This window comes from Microcaecilia unicolor, chromosome 3, assembly GCF_901765095.1.
Source record: "Microcaecilia unicolor chromosome 3, aMicUni1.1, whole genome shotgun sequence".
In the NCBI taxonomy this organism is placed as follows: Eukaryota; Metazoa; Chordata; class Amphibia; order Gymnophiona; family Siphonopidae; genus Microcaecilia; species Microcaecilia unicolor.
The window spans coordinates 83,513,159-83,526,310 of NC_044033.1; the positions used below are offsets into that span (position 1 = coordinate 83,513,159).

The 13,152-nt window shown below is 43.1% G+C and overlaps 1 long non-coding RNA gene across 1 annotated transcript; it reads right to left on the reverse strand.

Annotated features, from left to right (window-relative positions):
• Positions 1–2,289: 2,289 nt before the first annotated feature.
• Positions 2,290–12,123, reverse strand: LOC115464253. Its single transcript, XR_003941253.1, has 3 exons — positions 11,999–12,123; positions 7,142–7,234; positions 2,290–2,392 (listed from the first exon to the last, which is right to left on the reverse strand). It is a non-coding gene; the product is annotated as an uncharacterized LOC115464253 (long non-coding RNA).
• Between the last annotated feature and the right edge of the window lie 1,029 nt (positions 12,124–13,152).

Below are 13,152 nucleotides of genomic sequence, written 5' to 3' on the forward strand. Positions count from 1 at the left end.
ACTCCACTCATTATTTTATAGACCTATATCATACCACCGCTTAGCCGTCTTTTCTCCAAGCTGAAGAGCCCTAGCCGCTTTAGCCTTTCCTCATAAGGAAGTCGTCCCATTCCCTTTATTATTTTTGTCACCCTTCTCTGCACCTTTTCTAATTCCACTATTTCTTTTTTCAGATGCGGTGACCAGAATTGAACACAATATTCGAGGTGCGGTCGCACCATGGAGCAATACAAAGGCAAAGGCATTATAACGTCCTCATTTTTGCTTTCCATTTCTTTCCTAATAATACCTAACATTCTATTTGCTTTCTTAGCTGCCGCAGCACATTGAGCAGAAGGTTTCAATGTATCATCGACGACGACTCCTAGATGCCTTTCTTGGTCGATGACTCCTAACGTGGAACCTTGCATTATGTAGCTATAATTCAGGTTCCTCTTTCCACATGCATCACTTTGCACTTGCTCACATTAAATGTCATCTGCCATTTAGAGGCCCAGTCTCCCAGTCTCATAAGGTCCGCTTGTAATTTTTCACAATCCTCTTGTGATTTAACCACGTTGAATAACTTTGTGTCATCAGCAAATTTTATTGCCTCACTAGTTACTCCCATCTCTAGGTCATTTATAAATATGTTAAAAAGCAGCGGTCTCAGCAAAGATCCCTGGGGAACCCCACTAACTACCCTTCTCCATTGAGAATACTGACCATTTAACCCTACTCTCTGTTTTCTATCTTTTAACCAGTTTTTAATCCACAATAGGACACTACCTCCTATCCCATGACTCTCCAATTTCCTCTGGAGTATATCATGAGGTACTTTGTCAAACGCCTTTTGAAAATCCATATACACAATATCAACTGGCTCACCTTTAGCCACCTGTTTGTTCACCTTTTCAAAGAAATGTAATAGATTGGTGAGGCACGATTTCCCTTCACTAAATCCATGTTGGCTTTGTCTCATTAATCCTTGCATTTGAATATGCTCTGTAATTTTGTTCTTTATAATAGTCTCTACCATTTTGCCTGGCACCAACGTGAGACTCACCAGTCTATAATTTCCCGGATCTCCTCTGGAACCTTTTTAAAAAATCGGCATTACATTGGCCACCCTCCAATCTTCCGGTACCACGCTTGATTTTAAAGATAAATTACACGTTACTAACAATAGTTCCACAAGTTCCTTTTTCAATTCTGTCTGGGATGGATACCATCCGGTCCAGGAGATTAGCTACTCTTCAAGTTGTCAAATTGCCCCATTACATCCTCCAGGTTTATAGAGATTTCATTCAGTTTCTCCAACCCGTCAACTTTGAATACCACTTCTGGCATCTCTTCCAAATCTTCCTCGGTGAAGACCAAAGTGAAGAATTCATTTAATCTGTCCACTATGTCTTTGTCTTCCCTGATTGCCCCTTTTACCCCTTGGTCATCTAGCGGTCCAACTAATTCTAAGCTGTGGTAAGCACTAACAAATGCTTACTGCAGGTTAAAAACCACTACTGTGGGGCATGCTCAGGCATCCTACAGTAGTTTCAAGATTGGCGCGCTCTTCCCACGCACTAAAAAATAGAATTTATTTTTTAGCACTGGGGGCAGAGAGTAAGCGTATACTGCGCTGAGTTAGCACAGCTACATTTGCACACGCTAACCAATTAGCGCAGGATTAGCTTGTGAGCTTTTACCGCCTAGAAAATAGGTTTCGGTCAGTGTCACACTCTAATGGCCACATATTAATGGGTAAATGAGTACATAACCATTAACAGGGAAAATGGAAAATGAAGCCATTTTACTGCCATGCTAAAAGGGGTCTCAGCACATGAGATAGACTCATGCTGGGGCTACCGCAAGCCACTTTTTAGCACAGCTTAGTAGAAGGGCTCCATTATTAGGCTATTTTAGTCATATTTTAATTTTAAGGCACATTTTTCAGTTTTATTCTGTGCTGTGACCTATGACCCCACCACAAGCATGTTTTAAAGGAAGCATAGTAACAGCTATAGTAGATTCACCACTTGCACAAGCTGTTAATGCACAGAAGACTGGTATGTACTATAATGATTCTATTAGGCTATCCTGTGGTTTAGAATTGTTTGGTACTTTCTTGCTTAAGGATTTTTATCTGGAACAGTATAGACTAGAGTCTTTTTTTAACTGTATGCCCTTTCTAAAAATGGCTTCTATTTGTTATAAACAAAAACAAAAGGCAGGAAAGTCCTTCTACAGAAGTCAAACAAGCAGCTAACAAGGTCTAGAAATGTTCCAAAAAATAAACTGAACAGAGATCAGAAATCTTCCAAAAAGTATATTCTCATCAATGAATCACATATGTCAGCTGGAACCAACACGGTTCGTGTTTCGGCAATAAGCTTCCTTCAGGGGTCACAGTATGTTACTAGGATATAAACATAAAAATAAATACTTCATTAGCTGCTTCTATTTGTTTTATTATTTAAGCAATAGGTGATATACTGGATTTACACCTCTTTATTTTACCTCTGTATGCTTTTATATAATATATGTTTCTGTATTATAGCACTGTCACATTATGATTTTGTCTCTCACACCAATGTCTCTTAGTTATTGATTTTAAGTTTTATTATTTTAATGTTTGTGGAAAGAGTAGTTTTATGATTTTTACTAGCATTCCTATATATATCACAGCCGTTGAAAGGACAAAACATTGCCAGGGTTGGGCCTTTTGTTATGCAATTTTAAACCTGTTGTGATGAATAAATTTTGATTTTGGACAATGTTTTTATCAATCTCCTGTTTTGTTGCCTATCGTGTATTTTGTGGATCGCCTGCCTTTGTGTTTTCTGGAAATATATTTGCCATGTGTAAAGAAAGATGAATTTACTTTTGAAATGCTCGGGTGTGTCTCATTGTGTTGCATATGTTTTCATTGGCTTGGCACATTTATACATAAATATTAAAACAAAGACTGCAATACTGTAGAGCACCATTTATGCAAAAAGCCCTTACCAGAAGCTCTCATTATCCATGAAAAATCTAGGTCCCCAAGCCCTGATCCACTCATTGGAAAAACATGTTATTATTTCATTCCTACAAGCCCTACAAGCTTTGCCTCTTGCCTGTTCATAATATTTCAGGCAGCAGTAGTTGGGTGTGTGCACATTTAAAAATTTTTTTTTAATTTTATTTATAACAACTTAATTTTACAAGCACTAAAATAACTTGCCAGAAATACAGAGAAAATAACACACAAGAATTATTTCAATCAGGTAATTCTATACTCTTCCTTAGACCACAAAATAGGGAGAGTGAAACAAGACAAGGAGATCAATTAAACAACAGTAAACAAAGAAAACGTGGTATTAACCTGATTATCCCCAGTTATTATTTATCTGAATCATTATTCCACATTGATCGCCTGGTTGGCTTCTTCAAACCTAAAACGGTGTATAGTCAATTTATTTCGTTGGAAACATACTTATTGTCCAATATTAGTGGAAATAATACACCTGATTTCATTTTTTTCTCTTTTAAAACCAGAAATTATTTTACAATACAAACACTTGAGTCTCTAATCCAATTCCCACTGATTAAGGTAATCCCAGTTTCACAGGCTTCACTCCTTTTAAATTAATATACTAAGAGGGATCATTTCAGAGGAAAAAACTTTAGGAGTTAAACCCGGAACTCTGGAAAAACAACAGTCTCGATATTAATCATCTGTAATAATATTCATTTTGTTCAAATTTTTCTGGTCTATTATCATTTTCAAAATCTTAACTGTTTCCTACTCCTGTAGAACTTCATTTGCAGTATCAATTTTTCATTCTCAACGGATTCGATTAGATTATCCATGTGACTCACTAATAAGATTATATCTGAAGCAAAATTATTTACTACCACCGTTAGGTCCTGGAGTGCCTTCCAGATGATATTCAATGTAACCTCCACAGGAGCCCAAAACTTCAAGCTCATAACTCTTACGGGTTTAGGAGTGGCACCGCCGACCCGGGTTCAGCTGTAAATGACTTCCGTTTCAGCATACACTCCTAACTCACTCCTCCACTCCTTTGGACATGGTGGTTAAATGATTCAGGAGCGATGAAGTTGTTTCCAGGTCCAAGAGCATCGACGCTCCTTCGCTGGCACTAATCAAAGGACTCACCAACCCAGTCATCTGTGGGCAGCTTGTATCGCAGTGGTCCCACACTTGCTGCACAGGGGACAAAATGCTGCCCATCGGTGGCTGACCCCCCATTGTCCCCTTCCTCTCAGTTAAGGTAACTGCAAATGCAGAGAGGAAATTTAAAGTAAACAAAGACAGAACTTCAGAGGACAGCTGGGCCGTGAGCGTACAAGCTTCAGGTCGCCATCTTTCCACTCTCCCTAGTTTGGGACACTCTTTGTCTGGTTTCTCTTCAGAGGCCTGTCTGATATAGGTAACCCTTCAGCATAGCCCTCTGAGTCATTGAAACACAGAAGCCCCTCCACCGCTACAAGGTGGTGTCCCTTCGGAGGGGGTGTCCACATTTTAAATTTTAATTTTTCATGTCATTTCATTACTTTTTTGGTTGTTCTGCTAATTTATGCATGTAAATGTGGTCTTACACAGGTACCATAATTTATGCACAGACAGGTCGATATTCAAAATGATTTAGTTTAGTTTTGTTTATTAGAATTTGATATACCATCCTTAAATACTTATAACAGTGGTGTTTTTCAACACACAGGAGAGGCTCCTACCCAATTAAATCGCTTGTGCCTGCCCAGTTGTCAATATTCAGTAGTACCTAACCGGACAGTGCCGCTGAATATTGGCAATCGGCCATGTTGCAAGTGGAGAGGTCAGGGATGTTACAGGGGTGGAACAGGGAGTTATGTGGGTGCTGGCAAAATTCAGTGCCAGCACCCGCATAACTAACCGGGCATATAGGATCGCATAAAAAGCGGTTCCAACTTTGTCCAACTAGCTATGTGGATGACGGCACTGAAAATTGGCCAGTACCTGCATAACATCCGGTAAAAATGGCCACCTTGACTTCTAGTGATAGTACCACAAGACTACCGCTAGAGGTCATGGTGGCCATTTTTACCATGGACTCACTAGTGGCAGGACCGAGTATGGTTTGCTCCTACACTCATCACCCTACTGAACCACCAGGGAGATCAGGTAGGCCCTGGGGGCCTATTGTAACTGGGGGGAGGGGTGGGAAGGGGTGATCGGACCTTGCCAATAAGTTCTGTGACCAGCATAAGCTCTGTTTCCATGTCCCCCTCCCACCTTCCCTGCTGGGAGGGGGACATGGACACAGAACTTATGTGGGTCCCAGCCGATATTCACCTGGGACCCACATAAGTGTCCTAGGCAAATCCTGGCTGAATATCGGCTGGAACCCACTGACCACCAGCGGCTGAATATTGACCAGAAAGGGGAAATGAAACAAAATGGAAGCAAAAGCACACCTTTCATGATGGCAGCAGTAGCCCAGTGGAAAAGAAACCAAAATGAGAAAATTGAAGCCAAGGGTGAGTCCATTATCAAACGATAGTCCAGGAAGCAAAAAGGCAATGATGTGTGCTGCTCATCCAGGAGAAAAAAAAAACCCTGTATTGTTCAGCAAGCATTAAATCTATGTTATCCATCAGTAAATCAAGCAAGTGTACAATTTATGGGAAAACAGCTCAAAGATAAGCCTCATTGTTGGAAGCAGATGACAGTGATGGAGTTATTCAGGAAGGCTTCAGGTGAATGTATGCATCAGTCTGCCAGAGTACAGACCTCCTCAGTCATCAATGACCAGCCTGACACTCCAGGTACCAGTTTTGAAGATCCACCTGTCACATCCCCTGATTATGCAGAAGTTAGATGGACAATGTTCCCATCAATGGCACTGTGTGCTACTTGTAAATCTGTCTGTGCTTGCTGCTCACTCAACAGTTCCACTTTCTGCTGTCATTGTTTGGAAATAATAACACCCTTTTGTATATTTTCTAATTGATTATGATACATATTTGTCTTTATTTTACTTTTTTTAAATAATTTTGTTCTGTTACTGGATCGGTAAACCGCTGTAACAGCTACTGTGTTTGAATGGTGATATGCCAGGCACTCAAATAAATAGTTAAAGAAGAGTCCAATATTCAAAGGATTTATGCTTCCAAATTTAGCGCACTTTTACTAAGCTGTAGAAAAAGTAGCCTTATTGTGCATTTACATGGGTTTTTCCAGTGCACTAAGGCCATTTTTACCGCAGGCGTAGAAATGACCCTTTTGTAATTTTTGTATGAATGGTCATACGCTCATGTTGCAAGAGGGCCTTATGAGACTGGGAGACTGGGCGACCAAATGGCAGATGATGTCTAATGTGAGCAAGTGCAAAATGATGCATGTGGGAAAGAGGAACCCAAACTATAGCTACGTGATGCAAGGTTCCACATTAGGAGTCACTGCCCAGGAGAAAGATCTAGGTGTCATCGTTGATCAAACTTTGAAACCCTCCACTCGGTGTACAGCAGCGGCTAAAACAGCAAATAGAATGTTAGGAATTATTAGGAAAGGAACGGAAAACAAAAATGAAAATTTTATAATGCCTTTGTATTGCTCCATGTACAACTGCACCTTGAATACTGTATGCAATTCTGGTAAGGGCTGCCGAGAGACTGAGCTGGGCCTGAGGCAGGGCCACTGCCACCAGGCCTGGGGCAGGGCCGCTGCTGCCCCCCCAGGATCGCCGCTGCTGTTGTACCTCATGAATGAGCAGAGATCCCCCCCCCCCCTATGTCTGGAGGCTCTGTTTTACCTGGGTGTAATGGCAGTATTACACCTTAAGGAAAAGGATGGTAAACAAAACAGAATGAAAACACATGTGGAAACCTCTTTTCTCCCACCAGATGAAGAACCTCTGTGAAAGGTACAACTCAGACGTACTGACTCCTGAAGCAGGCATTGGATTTCTGAAACACAGTTCCATGTCGAGTCTGATTAAGTTTGACTATATCTGATTTATTTTTTGGTAATAAATTTGGATTTTATTTACCTTGCTCCAGTGGCTTAGCCAGATCCAGTGTTATGGATGGGTCCAGATTTAACTTAGATGGGCCCAGCCACGCCATGCCACCCCATCCCCACCCCGAGATATTAAAAAAATTATAGTTTTTTTTCACCTACCCCATCAACATCTCTCCTCCTCCGCAGCATCCTGGCATCTGCCCGCCCATCACTGAATCCTGTCCTTCCCCGAAGGTTTCCATCGGCCGGGTCCTGCCAGACAGAAAACAGGAAATGATGTCAATGAGGGTGGGACCCGGCTGATGGAAGCCTGAGGAGCCGGCACAGGCAGCAATGACTCACTGCAGGCACCGGGAGGGATGAGGGGCAGATGCCGGGATGCTGCGGAGGAGGAAAGATGTTGATGTGAGAGGTGTCACCACTGGATGGGCCTAAGCCAAGAATGGGTGGGCTTGTGCCCACCCAGGCACACCAGTATCTACGCCACGGCCTTGCTCTCTAGGTTTGGCTCCTTTAATGGATGACCATTGGTCCTTCCCTGCTCTTTTTCTTTTGGTGTTTCCAGAAGTTAACTGGGCACCACCTGATATTCAGACCAGTGCCTGGTTAACTCAGCACAGCAGTTTTGCTGTCCTAACTTTATGCGGTTACTTAGCCAGTTAGCGGACTGAGTATCACCACTAACCAGCTAAGTTGCTGCACCACCCTAAGTCTGTCCCCAGCCCGCCTCTAATCTAGTAATGGCACTACTCAGTTAAATACCACTAATATTGATGGCTAGCTAGTTCAGCCGGGTTTAACCGGGCAGAAGCCTCTCCTGCCTAGTTAAACTCGTTTGAATTTCGACCCCTAAGCTTATTACTTGGATTGAAAACAGGGCACAGATTTAGGAGCCTGTGTTCTGCTTTATAAAGCATTTTATCACTTTCACTCTATGGGAATGGCTATAACATTTTCCGATCATCGAAGCAGCTGTACTGTACTATTGCTACACAGTTTAGCAGCTAAACTGTGATCACACAGCTGACTTTTTTCATGTTGTTTTAACTTCTCTAATTTGTTCTACTTCCTTTTGCTATTTTTATCAGATGAGGTTGGCTGCTGAGAGCTCTGCAAAGCTCTGGCTCAGACTGAGGCAGAAAGAGAGAGCAGAGAAGTGCACGCTTCCTGTGTGGCTTCCCTCTCTTCCTTAGGCTCCCTCACCACTCTGCAATCTGTCTGCAATTGGACAACAGGCTGCGAAGACACAAAATAGACGAAGCAGGTGCCTGCTGCAAAGCTTCGCCTAAATAAGAAAAACAAAAAATGCTCCAATTGTTGGTTCAGACATCAAAGACAACAAAGTGTTCAAAACTGTGTCCCTAGACAGAGGTACTGCGAGCAGGGTGGGGGTGGGGGGTTGGTAACGATTGGGCAAACTTCGTGTGGAAGAGAGTGAAAGTGACATCCCCATATACCATGTCTACCATCTTAGCATACTCCATCAGCTATAAAGGACACTGCCAGAAACAGTCCCAAGGGCTTTCTACGCATAAAGAATCCCCCCTCCACAGATAAACCCAGTGAATGCCAGTGAACGTATCATTTGCTTTCAATATCGGTGGGAACAAGGATTGACTACCTATACTGAAAACTGATTGTGTGCAAGGAGACTCATCCTTTCTCCAATCCTACACAGGTTTGAAAGTAAGAACAATCTTCTTCTCTGAATCACCATCTGGACATTGTTCCTTTTCTCTTGTTTTGGTTAGTCTTCATTTTTGTGTGCACTCTTTGTAAAAAGGGCACACTATTACTGGCAAGCAAAATGTATTTTTTGGTTCTCATCTTCATTTGTTAAAAATATGCAATGATGTGGCTATGCAGATATTTTCTATGTCATTGCAAATGATAGCCCATCCCTAGAAGAAAGGTGCTGGATGCCAAGAGGTGTTGAGTGACAAAGAGGAAGCTGGGTTTGGGGACAGAAAGAGATTTGGATGGGGGAGAGGAAAGGGATGAGTATAGAGAATGTAAATGAGGGAGAAAGGGGGAAAAACAGTGGGAAAATAGAAAGACAGATAAAAAGAGAGACAGAAAGAGAGAGGTTGAGAGTGTGAGATGGAAAACTGGAAGGTTAGCTGAGTGGTGAAAAGAGGGAGTCTTTAGTGGCGTAGTCAGGCCTATCATTTTGAGTGGGCCTTCTAAAACTCCCCCCTCATACCTGCATCTCCCTCCCTCTCCTCCGCCCTCATATCCAGCATTTGCCCCCCGCCTGTGGCCTGGCAATCTCCCTACCCCAAGTCTACCTCAGCATTTGTGCCGGCCTTGCAGGCTTCCCTCTGCCACACTGTGCCAGAGAAAACAAGAAGTGACATACCTTTGACACTCTTCAACCATCCTTGTACTTCTGTGGACTCCTTCCGTTACCCCGGTGTCCAAATTGATTCTAACCTCTCCTTCAACAAGCAAATTTCTCAGGTTGTTAAATGGTTATGTCGGCTTCGATCCATTTGACACTATCTTGATTTCTCCTCACTGCACGTATTAATCCATGCTTTCATCACTTCTCACCTCGATTACTTTAATAGAGTTTATCCTGGTCTCCTTCAATCTCAAATACGCCGCCTCCAAACCACTCTGCAATTTGTATGCTCTTCAGGGTCAAGCATTTTGATCCAGCAGCTCCATTATTTCTCAAACTTCATTGGTTATCCATATCGTATTATGTTTGGTTTAAGATTCTATTTCTTATGCTTAAGACATTGCATTCAGGTGGCCCCTCATACATTTCTTTCCTAGTAATCCTTTACACTCCCTCCCACAATCTGTGTTCTCTTGATTCTAATTGCCTTGTACTTCTCTCCTCTAAGCAGGCCCACTATGAGTTATGCCTTTTATTTCTGATCCCCCTCCATCTTGAACAGTTTATCTACAGACAGGATGGTCAATTTTAAGAAAGGATTGAAAGCTTACTACTTCCAGATGGCTTTTCACCCTACTCTTAGTAAGCCAGCTCCGGTCAGGATTGCACTCAGAGTACCCTTTTTCCTTTTTCTGTCTATTTCCTCCCTCCCTTTTCCCCCAGATTCATTTTCTTTTGTGCCTTGTATGTATGGTTGTGTTCTTTACTATCAAAATTGGTGTTCTTTTCCTGAAGATTTTAATGTTTTTAGACTCTATTGTTAAAAATGTTGACCTTTTTATTTAATAAAAGCGGTATATCTAGTTGGAAAATAAACATAAACATCAGAGAGGGAGGGACGTGGCAAAGGGATGCCTGTGAGACTGGAGCAGACAGCGATTGTGCATCACTGCTGCACAACATGAACGCTCCCCTTGACATGAAAGGTACCAGGTGGCACAAAATGTTTAACTGTATTATGGTGTTAAGATTGTGGTTAAATGTGCTTAATAACTCAGAGGTTACTATAAAATATATGACCCAAAGAGGTCAACAAAGGGGGGGGGGGGGGGGGGGAGACAGAAAGTCAAGGGATAGAAGAGAAAACAATGCCTATTATGCTATGCACCACACAGAAGACAATCAAATATACATATGACAGGGGTGGGTGAGGTAGATCAGAGAGGGAGGGGGAGTTGCTGGGCCATGGGCCATGGGCGGGGGGGGGGGGGGGGGGGAGGAAGAAGAGCAAAGTGGCTGCATTGAATAGTTTTGGTGAGCCAGAAAGGGTGGGCCTCAGCCAAGGGGGGGCCAGTGCCTACCCAGACCTACCACAGGTAGGCTACTGCTGAGAACTGAAGGGTGAGTGGAGAGAATGAGGAATAAAATGTAGCTATGCATAGATGGAGGGGCAAAGAAGAGAGATATGGGGAAACAAAGGATGAAAAAGAGAGACCAATTTCAGAAATAAATGTAGAGAAGGGAGGTAAGAAGATTGGAGTTATGAAAAGAAATGGAAAGGAGATCCTTGAAAAGAATTCAGGAGAAGACAAAGACAAGAAAAGTGTAAAAAAAGAGACTGAGACTAACTGAATAAGAGAAATAAAATGGTTAGACAAGAAATGTATATGTAACCCGGTTGCTTGTTCAGGTGAGGTTGGTCACTGGGATCCGCTGCATCACCAGTGCCAAGCTAAAATCACTGGGATCTGCTGCATCACCAGTGCCAAGCTAAAATCACCAAACACCAACCAACCTTTCCATTGGATGTGGCACAAAAGAAATGCCACATCTCTGGGTAGGAAAAATCACATAAAATTTCCGCAGTTGAAAAGGAAAGAAGCTGGTGCTTGGAAAAAAAAGGGATATTCAATGCTGGGGCATGTGGACTGGCCCACCAGGAAGAAGAGGGGGCCCAGTGGCAGAACAGACCTTGGGAGCAGGCTCAGGGCAAGGCAGAAGGCCTCTGGGGATACAATTAGTGCCGCTCGCTGCTAAGCGTCTGGTGGAGGCAGAGGTTCCTCGGAGCCCAATCAGCACTCGGAGCCCGGTGGGGGCGGAGGCTCTTGGAAGTGGAATCAGCGCTCAGAGACTGGAGAAGGCAGAGGCTTCTAGGAACAAAACTGGCACTTGAAACCTGACAGCAGAGACTGGTCAATCCAGACTGACTCAGCCCCTCGAACGTCCAGCAGCCACCGGTCCAGAGTGCTCCAACAGGAGGATGAGATCTGGGGAACCTGGTTAGGATGGACAAGGGGGAAAGACTCAGAAGGACTAAGGGGGCATAAGTAATACTGCCACTCCAATAAGAGACTTAAAAAAGGACCAGGGAAATGTGTTTAAAGCTGCACATTGACAAGGAGATTAACTGGGCTCAAGAGCACTGTTTAAAGCAGTGATTTTCATCCTTTTTCATCTTCTGGCACACTTACAAGGTGTAAAAATTGTCAAGGCGCACTACTCAAATCTAACCCATACCCACACAACCCTGCTAAAATCCATTCCATCCCCACTCATCCCTACAAGTAATCTCTTCCATCCCCATCTGTACCTGTAACCTTCAGAAGTAGTTATTTCATTTAAATACATTAAAGCACCAATATACCTGCTACTGGGAAACTAGAACAACAGACCTGCCAAGTCTCCCGCTTTTGTGAGTCATCTCCCGCCGGAGTGCCGGGATCTCCTGCTGAATAGCTCCATTTCCAGTTTCCAGGGACAGCAGGAAATGCCTTCATTAAACGTCATCTCCTGCTGCCGCTGGTCTCGCAGCAGGAAATTATGTTTTACAAAGTGTTTCCTGCTTTTGCTAGAAAGGGAGGCTGTGCCGGGGCAGAACTCTGTAACTATGGGCAGTTCTGGGCGGAGCTCTGGGTGGGTTTTTCAATTTCCTGGGGGAAAGGAGGGAAATCCTACCCGTTAACACCTTTCTCCCCCATGTGGAGGCACTAGATGACAACTATTCCAGGGCCTGACTAAGCCTGCTGGCGGCAGGAGATTCCAGCTAGCTAGGTCAGCCCCAGACCCAGGAACTCTCACAAGGAGGCATTACAGATATGAGAGGAAGGGGATAAGTTTCTGAAAGGGTCGAGTGATTGCAGAAATGGGGTTAAAAAGATGGTTACAATAATTCAAGTGTCCTAAGACTAATGAATGAAGTAATGTAAGAAGAGTTTTAAAAAAAATCAAAACATGATTTGACAGAACAGATTTCTGTACACTATGTTCTTTCCCTCTGGTTTACACCTCTTCGTGCAAGAGGAAGCAAGAATTGCAGGTTAGGGTGGGCCCTAGGTTAACTGGCAACTTATGTGCAAACCAAATGGACACCAATCCTATCCCTTCAAAATATATATATATAAATCGTTCTGACTGCTTTTTGCATAATGCTCTCTCCTTTGACCACAGGTGCTATAGTACAGCATCCACCCCCTCCCCCCAATATCTCCTACCCACCCTATAGCCAACAACTGCATCTCCCTTCTTTCTCCATCCCCCCCACCTGTCAGCCCACAGTACCCAGTATTGCTTCTTTCTCTTTCAACCCCTCCCCCGCCCACATCTTGCTCTCTTTCTCCCCATCCTCACCCTCTACCCTAACAGTGCTGATTTCCTAAGATATTCTTAGAACTTGTATTTACATAAACTGCAGAAATAAAATATTGTAAAAAATGTATTGCTCAAGGAAGCAACCTGAAAATATGAAACTATCCTAGAAAGGCCTACAAGAGCTGGAGAAAGGGAGGGAAGAGTGGTATGGGTTGTAATTTCTGTGCCTTGCAGCTCT